The following is a 17,019-nucleotide window of genomic DNA, read 5'->3' as shown; positions in this document are numbered from 1 at the left end:
ACATAAAAAGTCTTCTGAGAATTAGGGTATGTACTAATTACCAAGATTTGATTGAGGAAAAAAAGGTTCAGAATAATTACCAAAGAGTCTCTCTAATTTTGTCTTTCAGAAATTAATGTAGTATTTTATGTGCATTACTCTGAAATTTCTTTTCAATGAAGATGTGTCAGTAAATATAGGTAAACTTCAGTTTCTAATGGTTACTATACCAGCATTCTATAATGCAGCATACCATTATTTATATCTTCCTTTATTGCTAGTCATTAAGGATTTCTGTTTTAAAGTGTTAAACTTAATGTTTTAGTAAGTATATGTGTTTTTATATCTTTGTGTACATTTAAGAGTAGTTACATTCATAAAAGTAATATTGCCAGATCATGGATGAATGTATTTACCTTTTAATACTATTACTTGCCCTCAAAAAACAGATTTAACCAATTTATACTCTGTTGTAGGCTAGTTTTCTTTTTTATAAGAAAAAGATTCTGACACAAATCATTGCAGATAGACAGATTATTGGTCAATAGTCTCAGGAACAAATCTTATAAAAGGATGGTGGATGCATGATTAATGATTAGGCAGAGGAAGAATTTGAACCAATATGTAGTTACAACATATGCCTTACTAATCCCACAGAAAATACTGAATTTGATCTGGCCCTTCCTGAGATGTACCCAACTGATAGTAAAGAACTAGGTTTTTGTAATTCTCATATCTGCTCATCATTGGAAACAAAATACCCTCAAATAGAGCATAACCTTGGGTGAAGCAGCCACCTTGGCTAAAGGCAATTGTTGGGAAAGCAGCCTGACAATACTCCTGGCCCCTGGGGACTTAGTGCCTTGATCCTAGAAGGTGGCATCTGAGAAGTACATCCTGGCATACACTATACTCTATCCTTTGTGCCACTCAGATCCATTCACTTCATGTAATGAGTACACTGCACTTGGTACAGCTTCTCCCTCTTATTTGATTATAGGAAATTGTTTCACTATTATCTTACATAATGCTGTTTCTAGTATTTCCCCAATAATTATATTTACTAATAAATGAAATTTATTTTTCTTTTTCAGCCTTTCTAATAGCTTTTATAATTTTGGGAGGTTATCAGATGCCTTGTAAGCAGGATTACCACTTCCATTTTATTTCTTCAATTAGTTTATAGTCTAGATTAAATTAATATTTTTCTAATGTTAAACCATCCTTGTATTTCTGGACAGGTTCCTAGTTAGCAATGAATTATTATTTAAATACACATTTAGGGGTGCCTAGGTGGCTCAGGTCATGATCAAAGGTCCTGGAATGGAGCCCCACATGGGTCTCCCTGCTCAGTGGCAAGTTTCCTGCATTTGGGGGAGTCTGTTTCTTCCTCTCCCTCTGCCATTCCCCCTGCTTGTGCTCACTCTTTCTCTTTCTGTCAAATAAATAAAATCCTTAAAAAATTAAATATTTAAGAATTACAAATTCCTACATGTTTGTGGGTAAAATTAGTCTGTATTTACATTTTTAAAATTTTATCATTGTTTGATTTTGGTATGAGAGTTATCCTAATATATGATCTAGATAATGACCCATTACTTTCAATGTTCTGGGCAGTTCATAACGTATAGATGTTGTATCCTCTTGATGGTTCTGTAGCTCTCAGAGGTCAAAGAGTTTGGACTTCAAAACTTTTTTTTGAGATTAATACTTCAATATTTTTAAATGTTTCTCTAAGTTAATTGTCTATTCTACCTGTTACTCTTGATTACTTCTATTTATATATACTTTTTAAAAAAAGATTTATTTATTCATGAGAGACACAGAAAGAAGCAGCAGAGACATAGAGAGAGGGAGAAGCAGGCTCCTCGCAGGGAGCCCTAATCTGGGCTCAATTCCCGGACCTGGATCACGCCCTGAACTGAAGGCAGACACTCCACCACTGAGCCACTCAAGTGTCCCTACATAATTTTTTTTTACTCTACTGTTTAGAATATTTACACAGTAACTATTAATCACAAAATACATTCTATCTGTCTCATATCAGCATTTTATTGGGTATACAGTGAGTTCAGATAATTTTAATGACTTTGCTGAAAATCTACATAGAGTTTGTACCAGAATTAAATTCCAAATGTCCATTCTTCTGGGTAATCACTTATTCAACTCAGGTAAGCTTAACATTTTGTGGGAATAATACCGCAAGAGCAGTTAGCAACTTACATTGTTGACCCTGCAGCTATTAAGCAAGCCACTCAATTTTTATGAGTTTACTTCCTCATATACATGATTAGATAAATTTTGTAAATCCTTTCAATCTATTGACTATTTATTACCACTATTTGATACAAATGTTATTTGAAAATGTGTATAATATGAAATCTAATGTGCGAAAATATTTTATTGTGGTAGAAAAACATTTTGACTGAAATCTAGTTTCTTAAGATAAAAATTTGGCTTAGAGACACATCTGTTACATTTATACGCAAAAATTTTAAAAAATAATATTATAAACTTTGAATTATACTTAAATATCGTCAACTCACAGTAGTGTAAAATACAAAAAGTCATCAATTTTTTCACTGTTAACTCATTCAAATTAACAGATTTTTGGAATATTATTTTAGAAACAAAACAAATATATGTGAATAAAAGATGTATTTGTGGTGAAAGTCTTTATTTTTTTAATAATAAATTTATTTTTTATTGGTGTTTAATTTGCCAACATACAGAATAACACCCAGTGCTCATCCCGTCAAGTGCCCATCTCAGTGCCCGCCATCCAGTCACCCCCACCCCCCACCCTCCTCCTGTTCCACCACCCCTAGTTCGTTTCCCAGAGTTAGGAGTCTTTATGTTCTGTCTCCCTTCCTGATATTTCCCACGTATTTTTTCTCCTTTCCCCTTTATTTCCTTTCACTATTTTTTATATTCCCCAAATGAATGAGACCATATAATGTTTGTCCTTCTCCGATTGACTTATTTCACTCAGCATAATACCCTCCAGTGCCATCCACGTCGAGGCAAATGGTGGGTATTTGTCGTTTCTAGTGGCTGAGTAATATTCCATTGTATACATAAACCACATCTTCTTATCCATTCATCTTTCGATGGACACCGAGGCTCCTTCTACAGTTTGGCTATTGTGGCCATTGCTGATAGAAACATCAGGGTGCAGGTGTCCCGGCGTTTCATTGCATCTGTATCTTTGGGGTAAATCCCCAGCAGTGCAATTGCTGGGTCGTAGGGCAGGTCTAGTTTTAACTCTTTGAGGAACCTCTACACAGTTTTCCAGAGTGGCTCCACCAGTTCACATTCCCACCAACAGTGTAAAAGGGTTCCCTTTTCTCAGCATCCTCTCCAGCATTTGTGGTTTCCTGCCTTGTTAATTTTCCCCATTCTCACTGATGTGAGGTGGTATCTCATTGTGGTTTTGATTTGTATTTCCTTGATGGCAAATGATGTGGAGCATTTTCTCATGTGCTTGTTGGCCATGTCTATGTCTTCCTCTGTGACATTTCTCTTCATGTCTTTTGCCCATTTCATGATTGGATTGTTTGTTTCTTTGCTGTTGATTTGAATAAGTTCTTTATAGATCTTGGAAACTAGCCCTTTATCTGATAGGTCATTTGCAAATATCTTCTCCCATTCTGTAGGTTGTCTTTTAGTTTTGTTGACTGTATCCTTTGCTGTGCAGAACCTTTTTATCTTGATGAAATCCCAATAGTTCATTTTTGCTTTTGTTTCTTTTGCCTTCATGGATGTATCTTGCAAGAAGTTACTGTGGCCGAGTTCAAAAAGGGTGTTGCCTATGTTCTCTAGGATTTTGATGGAATCCTGTCTCACATTTAGATCTTTCATCCATTTTGAGTTTATCTTTGTGTATGGTGAAAGAAAGTGGTCTACTTTCATTCTTCTGCATGTGGATGCCCAATTTTCCCAGCACCATTTATTGAAGAGACTGTCTTTCTTCCAGTGGATAGTCTTTCCTCCTTTGTCAAATATTAGTTGACCATAAAGTTGAGGGTCCACTTCTGGATTTTCTATTCTGTTCCATTGATCTATGTGTCTGTTTTTGTGCCAGTACCACACTGTCTTGATGACCACAGCTTTTTAGTACAACCTGAAATCTGGCATTGTGATGCCCCCAGATATGGTTTTCTTTTTGTAAAATTCCCCTGGCTATTCGGTGTCTTTTCTGATTCCACACAAATCTTAAAATAATTTGTTCCAACTCTCTGAAGAAAGTCCATGGTATTTTGATAGGGATTGCATTAGACGTGTAAATTGCCCTGGGTAACATTGACATTTTCACAATATTAATTCTGCCAATCCATGAGCATGGAATATTTTTCCATCTCTTTGTGTCTTCCTCAATTTCTTTCAGAAGTGTTCTATAGTTTTTAGGGTATAGATCCTTTACCTCTTTGGTTAGGTTTATTCCTAGGTATCTTATGCTTTTGGGTGCGATTGTAAATGGGATTGACTCCTTAATTTCTCTTTCTCCAGTCTCATTGTTAGTGTATAGAAATGCCACTGACTTCTGGACATTGATTTTGTATCCTGCCACGCTACCAAATTGCTGTATGAGTTCTAGCAATCTTGGGGTGGAGGCTTTTGGGTTTTCTATGTAGAGTATCATGTCATCGGCGAAGAGGGAGAGTTTGACTTCTTCTTTGCCAAATCTTTTTGTTGTCTGATTGCTGAGGCTAGGACTTCCAGTACTATGTTGAAGAGCAGTGGTGAGAGTGGACATCCCTGTCTTGTTCCTGATCTTAGGGGAAAGGCTCCCAGGTTTTCCCCATTGAGAATGATATTTGCTGCGGGCTTTTCATAGATGGCTTTTAAGATGTTGAGGAATGTTCCCTCTATCCCTACACTCTGAAGAGTTTTGATCAGGAATGGATGCTGTATTTTGTCAAATGCTTTCTCTGCATCTATTGAGAGGATCATATGGTTCTTGGTTTTTCTCTTGCTGATATGATGAACCACATTGATTGTTTTATGAGTGTTGAACCAGCCTTGCATCCCGGGGATAAATCATACTTGGTTATGGTGAATAATCTTCTTAATGTACTGTTGGATCCTACTGGCTGGTGAAAGTCTTTAATTATCATATGTGTCATCAATAGACTAATTATTCAGAGTATCATAGATTCACCTAAAATGATTTGTAATAATCGAATATTTTTCCAAGATAGCATAAAATTAGACATAATATCAAATGGAGATATTTTCATTCGTTAACATTTTCATCATTTATTAATATTTTCATAGTTTTGTCTGTGTATTATAATTTAAGTGATATCTATTTGAATTTATGTGGTTATGCAAATGCCTATAAAATACTAGCTCTGAAGCAAATTTTGCAACATGGAAATTTATGTAGCCTTCCCTGAAAAAAATATTACATAAAACAAAAGCAAATTTGCATGTTTTGCTCTTTAAATTCTTTCATGAGCTAATAAAAACATTCAATTTAAAATTTATAATATATATATATAGGAAAGCCATGACAAGAATAAAACATTTTTAGGGTCCTGTCCTAGAGGAATTTATTAGCTTGCCATAGAAAATGCTTACACTTAGATGACTTAAAGAACTTAATTTTATTGTATTGTATTTATATTATATTGTTAATTTTAAGATTTATTTTCAAGTACAAGGGGAATTATAAGGTCTTTTCCAAGAGAATCCTGCTTTAAAACAGACATTTTCACATTTTATTTTCTATTCTATTCATATTGGTTATTTGCATATTTTTTTATTGTAGGCTTTCTCTGAATCTAATTAGTGTCAGCAAGTTAATTTAATGGCTTAATTTAATGGAAGTTTAGAGTCCAATTCTCCAAGTAAGCATTATATTAGTGTTCATATGGGAAGTTCTGTAAGTTATGCCATGATAACGTAAGTTATTTTTATTCATCTTAGGAGTAGAAATATGTACCTTTCCTCCATTCTTGGGATTTACAGGATAAATGGGTACAATAAATGACCCCTTGGTATGCTTATTATTAAGACAATAATCTTAGTATTTAAACAATAGTTCTGAAGACTTTGGAAAATGCTTAGATGTATGATTTTGGAAAGTGAAAATACAAGGAAAATATTTAAATAGAACACCTGATCACCTGACTGGTAGAAAAACAATAAATCAGGCTGATGGGAAAAAAAAAATAGATAGGTAAATAGAAAGAAAGGGATAAAAGAGAAATGGAGAGCCAAGAGAAGAAAAGAAAAATGCTTAATAGTAGTTACTGGATTGGACTTGGTTACAGAGGAACTTTATCTTTCTCTAAATTGGGAATGTATTTTTAAACATATATGTATTATCAGGAAAATATACAGCAGAGGTGTGTGTGTGTGTGTACATGAAGATCGTTAAGTACAAATATTCATCTTCATCTATTGTTTCATATGTAGGAGAAGTGTAGATAACTGAATTTGGACTTTTGTCCTTGTTAAGTACTTAAAGCCATTCTGACCCAGGAGAGTGAGGTAATACCTGCACAGTGTGTGCCACCTTATTGAATCTATAATTATTCTTGTAACACCTATAAAAGGATAGAACTATTGCAGTTCCCCAGAGAAATTAGTATATGTAAGCCTGAAGGGTCCAAAAATGAAATGTTTATCCTTTGTTTCCTTAACTAGGTATATTAGTTTCCTACTGATGTTGTAACATATTACCACAAACAGTGGCTTAATACAACGCAGTTTTCATTATCTTACATTCTGGAGGTCAGAAGTCTGAAGTGGGTCTCACAGGGTTGTATTCCTTTCTGTAGGCTCTATAGGATCATCTGTTTTCTTGTCTTTTCCAGCTTCCAGAGGCCTCCTAATTTCTTGGCTTGTGGTCTTCAAAGTTAGCAGAATAGAATCTTTAAATCTCTTTCTGGCTGTAAACTCCTTCCTCTCTTTTCCACATTTAAAAGATCCTTGTAACAATATTGGGTTTATATGTATAGTCCAGGGTTATCTCTTTATCTTAAAGTCAGCTAATTAGCAGCATCAATTCCATATACAACCTTAATTCTTATTGGCATGTAACAGAATAATACATTCACAGGTGTTAGGAATTAGAACATGATTGTCATTGAAGGGTATCCAATATTTATCTAACATATCATGTTGTATTGCAATGTCATTTTATTACATTATTAATAACTTTAGAGTCAGCCACGGGAGCTTTGAATCCACTTGCTATAGGATGACAGAAGAAGTATATGAGAAGAAACACTGGGCTGGGAGTCAGAGTTATAAATTCTAGTTCTCTCTATCACATCTTGAAGTATACATTATTTTCACAAAGTCTCTGATATCTTTAAGCCTAAATTTCCAAAATGGATTAGGTAATCTCTAAATCCACATGAAGCTCTATAATAAGAATTGGTATTTATAGGAAAGAAAGAATGTCAAATCAAACAAGAGGCTTTTAAAATTGAAAGATTAAGTAGGTGGTAGTAGACTTTGAGAATTATAAGATCCAAGACTCCAAAGGGAATCACAGTTGATTTTTTGGCTCTCAGAATCAGACCAAGACAGAAAACAATCCTAAACTCTGGTCTGTTTTGTCATTTTTTGGGCCATGCACTGAGATAGCAGGCAATGTCAGGAGGTTTGCCCCAAAAGACCTTCATTTAATGGCAGAGAATAATTTGGGATTAAGCATGTTTTCTAACCCCTCTAAAAGGCAGTGCATATAATATAATCAAAATAAGTGAGGTTCCAACCTTCATGGAAATGTGTATAGTTTGGATACAGAGAGGGTATCCAAATCCAAGCATGTAGACACATTCTAGAATAATTGAGAACTTTGATATATGAACAATAGAACCAGCACATCTTAAGGTTTCTTAATGAATAAATTGAATGAACTTTCAAAAGCTGAGAAGCGCCCTGAGATTTTCATGTACATTTTAATTCAGTCTTCATAGATATATAATTAAATTTCTCATTATGGCACTATAAAATTAATCTCAATATAATATTCTTTTTAAAATTTTTTTCAATACAATATTCTTATACTGTGTTTTAGATATTTCTGAAATGTCTTAGATTAAGGATTAAACCATCAGAAAATGTTACACAAACTGACTGTCCTTAAAATTTGAGAAAAACCGCACATACAAGCACATTTATAAGTGTGTATGTTTTTGTGTGTATGCATTTAAAGTACTATTAATCAAATCTGGCTTACATAGTTAACACATGACTGAAACTGAAGATTTATTAGCATTCCAAAATAACAAATGTTTAAATTTATTCTGTGTGTCAGTGACATCTTACAAACAAAGGACTTTTGCTGAGCTAGAGATAGCAGAGATCAAGATGCTCTTTTCTCTATGAATAAATAATAAGAAGTAGCAAGACCAAAAGGATATATTTAGAGTAATAAGATGTTTGGTAAATAGTGGAGATAGAGTTAGAGACTTTAGGAACACATCAGGCTGTTTCTGGACACCACTGTACATTTTGGAATAGCTTCATGTTCATAACCATGAGTTGAAATCAGGGGTTCAAGCACTGCTCAAAGCTTAATCCTGAGATCTATAGATGAGGCCATGCTCTCAAACTTATTCTCTCTAAACACAACTGAGTTGCAATGACTAGAGCTGCAAAAAATATTCTACTGTATTTTCTAGTGTCCAGAGGATATAACAATACTGGAGAGAAAAAAAACCCAGAAGATTCATATTTATTTCCTTCACCCTTCAAAAGTAGTTTACAAATAAATTAAGTTATTTTCTCATATTTCCTCAACAAAATTGTATCATACATCCTCAAGGAAATGCACAGAGCCTAAAAGATAAAATCACACTTGTACATACCAGAACAGACTAATAAAGCACCATCCTTAATTTCTTGACAAGGAAATCACTGAAGGCTTAGAAAATGTTGAATATGATAGAAAATGAAAAAACTTAGGAGACTCAGATGACTTCCTCATAAGGCTATTTTATAGCATGATTTATCATCTGAGGACTGGTAAGCTCTACCGAGTGTATATTAAATAACAGCAACAGTAAGTCACAATGATGCTCTCACTGATGATCTTTCAAGACTGTGCATGTATATTTTTAAAATTAAAGCCATACATATCTAAGTCTGCAATTTTCTAATAGATCACTTTAATTACTCTATGCTTAGAATTTATTTATTGGTACCTTGAGAGTCACAAAGCCATTTATCAGGTAGCATATGGCTTCAGTGGTTCTGACATTAACGCACAATTAATTAGCAAGACTTGTAGACAGAGGTTTTTCTGTTTGGCACTTAAGTAAGCTTCTTATTTATTTATTTTAAAAGATTTTATTTATTTGAAAGAGATTCAGAAAACATAAGTGGGAAGGGCAGAGGGAGAAGAAGATGCCCCATTGAGCAGGGAGCCTTATATCAGGCTTGATCCCAGGACCCAGAGATCATAACCTGAGCCAAAGGCAGACATTTAACCAACTGAGACACCCACATGCCTCACAGGCTTCCTATTTAATACATATTTAGCCAAATATTATAGACATAGAATAGGGTGCCTCAGAGTACCAGTTATAATACTGATCCCTGAATAAACCAGTTGGCATTGTTACTGCAAATTTTTACTAAAAGTGCCTTCAGATGTTTTTATTTTTAATTATAGACAGAAGACATTGTTGGTGGCTCATTGGAAACACTTGTTCATCATTATTGCATAAAAGTAACTATCAATTTTGACTAGAAATGCACCCATCAGGCTATTTCCGTAAATAAAAGCAAATTCTTAATATTTGTTCTACCCTAAATGGACACCACTAAAGGGAAAACTATAGAAAAAAATGTTAGTAATCTGAAAACTAAATAGCAAGTATTACGTAAACTAGTTGATGTAATTCCAAGTGGTTGTAAATTCTGGTAACTTCCTTTCAGAAAAACTAAGAAAGAAACTTCTACCTTTAATGTAGACTTACTCTTTAAATTGGCAACAAAGACAAGATTATTATTTAATTCTCATTATGTTCATATTGGACATTTTCTTTGGCACAATTTTGAAAGATTAATTTATACTACAAAATTGCTGATGGTATAGGAAATAAAAATAAGTAGATACATTTACTATATATTTTAATAATGACTGGTCATTTTTTATTAATAGATATTAAAGCTTTGTTATGGTATATTGTGTCTTTTGAAACAGAAAGCAGCTTACTTCTGTTGCATGATTTTCCTGAAACAAGTGGTAGAGCTACGTAGAAAAGGATGAAAAAGCCAAAATACCAACATCTCTTTCTATTCTAAAGGGAGGAGAAAAGATGTAATGTGAAGGGAGTTTGCTGATAAAGAATGAGCAAGGAAAGAGTAGCTGTCTGGTTGTTCTTAGGAGGGTAAATAATTTTCTGAGACAATGAGTGCAAAAACAAAAAAGAACAAGCTGGAATAAAGAATTCCTTGGCCATCTGTTTGGCTGGAAGAGTGAGACATGAATAAATAAAGCTTTTACACTTAAAAAGAAATAAAAATTATTGGTTTTATTTAGTATTGTTAGTGTATTACATGCACACACACAGGCTAAACATCAAACACAACCTAGGGCTTTATTCAGACAAAGAGAAATTCATGATGATTCTCTTCCTTTTTCTGAATTTTTGATAGAAATTTGAACAAAAATAAGTAAAATATAGATATCTACATATAAACTGTAGTTTATTTCTCTTGTTTATCTAATTGTTATGAGACTTGCCAGAATTTCTAAGGGTTCTTCCCTTTCAAGAACTTTGTGGTACTAAATAGGAACTATATTTCACCTTACAATGAAAAATATCTACAAAGTCGTATCTTCAAAATTATGCACATATTTATCTATTTATTCATTTCAACAAATATTTACTGAAGGGCTGTATCTGATACTGTTCTGGGAACTGTGGATATAGCATACTTCAGAAAGTCCTTGGAGTTGCTATCTGCCACAAATGCAATAAAGAACGGTCAAGAGAAAATGCAGCCAATCAAAATAGCCCTGAGATGATGCAGGTATTAGATTTCTGCAGACACAGGCACAAAATAAAACAGTAATATAAACATGAATAAGAATTAAAAGACAATTTTTTTGAATATTAAGGTAAAATATGAGTGTAATGAATGAACAAATTGGGACTTTCACAAGATAAATTAAAACTGATACATGGAATTTCTAGCACTGAAAATTAGAATAATGAAATTTTAAAATACCCTGATGACCTTCATATCCAATTCCAGATAGTATGAAAAAGCAATGATATTTAGGACAGATCAATAGAAACTATCCCCTGTGAAAAACAGAAAATACAGATTGAATAAAACTAGAACAGAATTTCATGGGCCTATAGAAAAATATCAAATAGTCTAGCATGTGTAAAATTTAAGATCCAGAAGAAGAAGAAATAATGGTGCAGAAAATATTTGAAAAAATAAAGCTAAAAATTTCCCAAATTTAGTAAAAATAACTTAGAAATTATAGAAGCCTGGTGGCTGAAAAGAGATATTTTTAGTTTATCAAAAGTTAAGGCAATCTATCACCTATAGGCCTACAATAACACTAAAGGGAATTCCTTAGGTTAAAAGACAATGTAATAAGATGAAAACCAGGTTCTTCAAGAAGAAATGATGAACAATGGTAATTTTAAACATAAAAAACTGTATTAAATTTTTTCTTCTATAATATACTTAACAGACTGCAATTAAACAAAAAACTAAACACTATAAATTGTAATTGACAGTATATATAGAAGAAAAAGATTAACACAAGAATTAGAATAAGGAATTAAATGGCATAACACTGTTATAAGGGTAATACATATATAAAGTGGAATTGAGTTGTATAAATTATCAAATATGAAGTGATAAATCGGAAATGTGGAGTAGGAAGTGATATGTCAGGTATGAAGAGAGAAATGATGCACTATTAAGTCTAAAAGCCATTGATATTTTACAGATGCCTATTATCATTCATAAAGCTATCACTAAAAATAAAAATAATACAATGAGATACACCAAATTGATATTTTTTTAAAATTACCCCATTACATGTTATTTATAAAAAGCAAAATTAAAATATAAAGAGGTTTATATTTAAATATAAAAGTTCATAAACCACATCTTCTTTATCCATTCAAATGGTGGGTATTTGTCGTTTCTAATTGCTGAGTAATATTCCATTGTATACATATTACTCAGCAATTAGAAACGACAAATACCCACCATTTGCTTCAACGTGGATGGAACTGGAGGGTATTATGCTGAGTGAAATAAGTCAATCGGAGAAGGACAAACAGTGTATGTTCTCATTCATTTGGGGAATATAAATAATAGTGAAAAGGAATATAAAGGAAGGGAAAAGAAATGTTGGGAAACATCAGGAAGGGAGACAGAACATAAAGACTCCTAACTCTGGGAAATGAACTAGGGGTGGTGGCAGGGGAGGAGGGCGGGTGTTGGAGGGGAATGGGTGACGGGCACTGAGGCGGACACTTGACGGGATGAGCACTGGGTGTTCTTCTGTATGTTGGTAAATTGAACATCAATAAAAATTAATTTAAAAAAATAAATAAATATAAACGTTCAACAGATTGAAAGTAAAAGAATGAAAACATACACTAGACAAAGTGTACACATAAGAGGCCTGTTTTGGTTATATACAAGAAGCATTACAAGAGCAATGGTAAATGAAGTAATTCATTATAAAGGTTTTATAATATTTAATATGTATGCCCCTAATAATAGAGTTTCAAAATTTATAAGGCATAAACTGATGGATCTAAAGCAAGCAATTGACATTTTAAAACATAATGAGAGATTTTAACTTACTTTTTTTATTATTATTTTTTAATTTATTTATGATAGTCACAGAGAGATAGAGAGAGAGACAGAGACACAGGCAGAGGGAGAAGCAGGCTCCATGCTGGGAGCCCGATGTGGGATTCGATCCCGGGTCTCCAGGATCGCGCCCTGGGCCAAAGGCAGGCGCCAAACCGCTGCGCCACCCAGGGATCCCTTAACTTACTTTTAATGTAATTTTTAGCTGCCTTTCCTCATATTGAACAAAGGGACAAAATAATTATTAACTATAATAATCTGAACAACACTACTATCTAACCTCTAATGATACTTAGAAAATATTATACCTAAGTCAATGATTGCAAATACAAATTCTCTCAAATACATATGGAACATTCACCAAAATAGACTATAATGGCCATAAAAAATTCAGTTCCTCACATGCGATGAAGTTAAATTAGAAATCAATAAAAATAAGTTACTTAGAAATCGCTAAATATTAATTAACTACACTATTAACTCACGAATAAAAATAAAGTTACAGGGAAATAAAATTTTATCAAACATTTAAGGTAGAAGTTATACTATTACACTTTTTAAGAAATTAAACGTGTAGTAAGTGCTTTTCACTTAATTTTTTGAGGTATAATTTACACATAGTATATTAGTTTTGAGTGTGTAACATAGTGATTTAACATTTGAATACATTTATATGTATTGCCACTTAATTTTATGAGACCAACATGATCCTGATACCACAAATTTCACAGACATTATCAAAGGAAAAATAGAGGCAAATATTCTTCATGATATAGATGGAAATATCTTCAACAAAATAATAGCAATCTAGTGATACAAAAATACTAATGCATCATGATCAAATAAGATTTATCCTGTGAATGCAAGTCTAGCATTTGAAAATTAATCAATGTAATGCAACAAATTAAGAGAATAAAAGATAATACCATTTGTGAATTTAAAAAAAAACTAACAAAATTAAGAATGAAAGCAATTTCCACAACTAATGAGGGATATCTATAAAAACAACAGCAATGTATAATGACTAAATGACTTTCCTCTAATATTGGGGATAAGCAAAAAACGTACACTTTGAAAACGTACACTTTGAACTACCTCAATCAACATTGTTTTGGAGATTTCAGCTCATGAAGTAAAACAAAACAAATATGATAAATATAAAAGGAAAGACTATTCAGCCATGCCTATTTTCAGGTGACATATTTGACTGTAAAAAAACAATCTTAAGTAAAAATCAACCCAAAATTTTTTAACTATAATACTTAGTGTTAACAAGATTAGAGGATACAAGTTCAAAATATACAGGAATTTATTTTTTCTTCTTTTTCTTTATTTATAAATTCTGTTAGAAAAACAGAAATTTCTTGTGATATATTTTTTAAATGACCATTCTGTTCTTATTCATGTATTGATTACCCTTAAGTCATAAGACGTATATTTTGTTTACTTTTATCTATCAGTCTTTGTTCATGAAGATCCATGCATTTCTCTCACTCTCTGATAATATAGATTTTTTTTTGTTTTAGATTGTATTGGCATTTTAAACACCTTACTCAATGTAATATGTCTACAGAAGGGTTTATATTTCATAGGTGATTAATGAATTTTCAGAATACACTTGTGTAAAAAGTTCTCATCAAGAAACTTAGCATATTAGCTACCAAAGCCATATCGTAGATTTTCATCAAATAACTGCAACTATTTGCATCACTTTCCTAACTTCTAACAATTTATTTAGTTTCCCTGTTTTTATTTTTTATAGTAATGTGAATAAGAAGGTATATGCTCTTCTGTGCCTGATTTCTTTGTTTTAAAATTAAATTTGTGGGACTCATCCATTCTACTGCATGTAGTTGTTGACAACTCATTCTCATTGTCACTATGTTAATTTACTCTAGTTATCTATCCATTCTAATATTCTAAATATTAATGGATATTTGTTGTATTTTTTCCCCAGTTTTTAGCTATCATGAATAAAGCCTCTACGGGCATTCTTACACATCTTTGGTAAATATACACTCATTTTTCTGGGAATATAACTAGGTATGAATTGCCGGATCTAAACATATACACATACTCAGCTTCAGCAGATTCTGACAGTTTTCCAATGTGGTACTAATAATAATCTTGCAACCTTGTATGAGAATTTCAGTTACTTCAAATTCTTGCCAACCTTTGGTCGTTTCCATCTGTTTTATTTCAGCCATTCTTGTTGGTTGATATATTTTTAATGTTTCAATCACTGTGTACTTAAAATAACAATAAGTTTAACAAAAATATTCACTCACAACTATCTCCCATATGTACTTCCTCCTGGGTACATTTCCATATTAATTTGCTAGGGCTACCATAACAAAATACCACAGACAGGTGGCTTAATGACAGAAATTTATTTTCTCACAGTTCTGGAGGCTAGAAGTCTGAAATGAAGACGTCATCAGAGTTGATTTCCAGTGTGACTTCTTTTTTTGGCTAGTAGATTACTGCCTTATTGTGTAGCAACCTGAGACAAATTTCTTACCCAGTATCTGCCTCTCAGTGAATATTTCCATACCTCCAGTCAGGGCAATGCTTTCTTCTAGGGCTTGCCTAGCTCCTAGGATTCGGCATAGATGGAGAGTAAGGGTTTGCTTGCTAGCCATGCAAGGCATTACCTCTAATTACCTCCCTTTGATCTATCATCACCATGACTACTGCTTCTAGCTTGTACTAGGCTGTTTTTTGCTTAGCAGGAAGTGGAACAAGAAATTATTTGATAAGGAAAACATGGACTACTATCCACATCCTATTCCACATTCATGATACATTGCTGTTTTCACTTCGTCTGCAATATTCACTCTCATCGCTACACACATCCATAAGGACATAAATAGAATAAGCAACTTCCTTTTTCTTCAAAGAATTCTCCTCGATTTAGTGGCTGGGAAAAGAACCCAAAAGCCAATGCTGATTTGCCATTATCCATAGCAAACTTTTGAATAACAAAACTCATGGCCACATAAAAATAGGCTTGTATCTTCAAAATCCTGATAGAAAATAACCAATACTAGAGAATCCCAGGGGACAGAGGTACATGCAGAGGGCAGGTAAGCTGGTTTCAGGTTTTCACTGTGCTTCAGCATATATTCCTGGTACCTATGCAGCTGTGCTACTGCTTTCCTGGGACAGAACGGTGCTGGGCACAGCACTGTGAAGCTCTCCTCTGGGAGAAAGGAACAGGTTCACACCCTCTTGGGTCTTTTGACATTTGGAGCTTTGAATCCCAGTTGCTAGTCAGAGGTAAAACGTAGGAGAACTTTGGCACCAGGCATTCCGATAGCCCTGGGCACAAACAGGTTGAAAGCAGGGATTTGACAAAAGCCTGGGATGCAAGAGGAGAGATTATTTGCTTTACTGTGTGAGTCTTCTGAACTGCAGTGGCCATGAGTTACCATTCCCAGGGACAAGAGGGCAGGGTGATGCCATCTTCCAACTCCACCCCCGCCCTTTCTGCTCCCCAGCATAGTCAGACTTCAGTGAGCAAAACAGCACCCCCAGCTGCTACTTACATAAAATCCTGCCCCCTGCCCCAATCAGAGACATCTTTACTAATCCAGGTCTGACTGTGAACCAATGCAATGGGCTTTCTCCTCAGAAGACCCACACAGACACCCACAATGTACCAAGTCTACTGATCATAGAATGTTCCAAAGTTTTGGCTTTAGTTCTGGTGGAAATAGAATGAGGCTTTTTGTTTACTATTATTTTTTTCCTTTTTTCTTTGGAATCAGGCTTATAGTTTTTTGTTTGCTGGTTGGTTTATTTCTTTCCTTATCTTGTTTGTTTGTTTTAAATCAGGCTTCTTTTTTTTTTCTTTTCTTTTTTTCCTTCTTTCTTTTTCTTTGGAATCAGGCTTATAGTTTTTTGTTTGTTTGTCTGTTTGTTTCCTTTTCTCTTTTCTTGGATCAAGCATTTGTTTGTTTAATCAGTTTTATCTTAAACAAATCAAAGCACATAGAGTTAAAGGTCTAAACAGTCCCCACTGCGAGCAAGGAGGAACTCTGCAGAGGACTGGCCTATGGGAAAGAGCAGCCAAGACACAATAGAGTATACACAGCATGCACCAGAGAGCTTCCTGAAGTGCTAGTCCCTGGACAGTGTAAGACCTCTTCTTAATATAGTATTACTCTCAGGAGCAGGAACTATAACAAGCTTTCATAACATGCAAAAGACAGA

The sequence above is a fragment of the Vulpes vulpes genome, chromosome 6 (assembly GCF_048418805.1).
Source record: "Vulpes vulpes isolate BD-2025 chromosome 6, VulVul3, whole genome shotgun sequence".
In the NCBI taxonomy this organism is placed as follows: domain Eukaryota; kingdom Metazoa; phylum Chordata; class Mammalia; order Carnivora; family Canidae; genus Vulpes; species Vulpes vulpes.
Note: the sequence above shows the minus strand (reverse complement) of the source record.